This window comes from Gracilinanus agilis, chromosome 4 (assembly GCF_016433145.1).
Source record: "Gracilinanus agilis isolate LMUSP501 chromosome 4, AgileGrace, whole genome shotgun sequence".
NCBI lineage: Eukaryota > Metazoa > Chordata > Mammalia > Didelphimorphia > Didelphidae > Gracilinanus > Gracilinanus agilis.
In genome coordinates this window covers 218,169,368-218,171,197 of record NC_058133.1, presented here as the reverse complement: position 1 = coordinate 218,171,197, position 1,830 = coordinate 218,169,368, and positions in this window count along the sequence as shown.

Genomic DNA, 1,830 nt, shown 5'->3' with positions numbered 1-1,830 from the left:
TCCAATTAGTTTTTGATTTTCCTGTCCAAGTGCCCTTACTAATTATTATTTTTATTGCATTATGATCTGAGGTTACATTTATTATTTCTGCTCTTTTGCATTTGTTTGCAATGATTCTATGCCCTATAACATGGTCAATCTTTGTGAATGTGCCATGTGCAGCTGAAAAGAAGGTGTATTCCTTTTTGTCCCTATTTATTTCTCTCCACATATCAATTAAATCTAATTTTTCTAGGACTTCATTCACCTCTCTTACCTCTTTCTTATTTATTTTTTGGTTTGATTTATCTAGATCTGACAGAGGAATATTTAGATCTCCCACTAGTATGGTTTTACTATCTATTTCCTTCTTGAGCTCTCCCAGTTTCTCCTTCATGAATTTGGATGCTATACCACTTTGTGCATACATATTGAGCAGTGTTATTTCCTCATTGTTTATACTGCCTTTAATCAGGATGTAATGACCTTCCCTGTCTTTTTTAATCATATCTATTTTGACTTTGGCTTTGTCAGAAATCATAATAGCCACTCCTGCCTTCTTTTTCTCATTTGACAGCCAAAAGATTTTGCTCAAATCCTGAACCTTAAACTTCCGTGTGTCCACCCGCCTCATATGTGTTTCTTGTAGACAACATATGGTGGGATTTTGGTTTCTAATCCACTCTGGTATTTGCTTCCGTTTTATGAGCGAGTTCATCCCATTCACATTCAGAGTTGTAATCATCAGTTGTGCATTTGCTGACATTTTCGAATCCTCCCCTCTTCCTACTCCCTTTTTCTTATACTATTTTCTTTTAAACCAGTGGTTTGCTATTAAGCTGGTATCCCTTATCCGCTCCCTTGATTAAATTCCCTTTCTACTCCCTCCCTTATTTCCCCCCTCTTTTTGTTTTTAAACGTCTTATGAATTCCCTCCCCCTTCTTCTCCCCTCCCTTTTTTTGACCTCCCCACTCCCCTACTCACCTTAGTTTATCCCTTCTGACTTTCTCAGAACGGTTAGATAAGAATTTTATTTCCCAATGGATAGTATAGCTACTCTTCCCTCTCCGGGTTGATTACACTGAGAGTAAGGTTTGATTATTACCTCTTAATGCTCTCTTCCTCTCCTTCTTCCATGCCCTCCCATGCCCTCTTTGTGTGTAATAGAATATCCTATTTTCTTATTCACTCAAGTTTCTCTTGTTCCCCCTGCTATTCACCCCTTCTTTCCCATCCCCCACGCCATCTTAGATTATTTAGTGTTCCACCCTCATCCTGTGAATTATTCTTCTGATTACTATAATAGTGAATATTATAATAGTGAATAGAGTTCACTACAGAGAATTATACATAACATTTCTCTACATAGGAATACAGATAATTAGATCTCACTGAGGCCCTTAAAAAGGCAAATTTAAAAATTATAAGTTTTCTTTCTTTCCCCTCTGTATCTTATTTACCTTTTCATGTTTTTCTCGATTTTTTTCCATTTAGCCCTGGTCTTTTCTGTGCAAATACCTGGAATTCTTCAATTTTATTGAATGCCCATACTTTCCCGTGGAAATATATAGTCAATTTTGATGGGTAGTTGATCCGTGGTTGCAGGCCCAGCTCTCTTGCCTTTCTGAATATCGTATTCCAAGCCTTGCGATCTTTTAGCGTGGAGGCTGCCAGATCCTTTGTGATCCTGATTGGTGCTCCTTGATATTTGAATTGTTTCTTTCTGGCTTCTAGTAAGATTTTTTCTTTTGCTTGGAAACTCTTGAATTTGGCAATTATATTTCTGGTGGTTTTCTTTTCTTGATCGAATGTTGCAGGTGTTCTATGAATCCTTTCAATGTCTATATTGC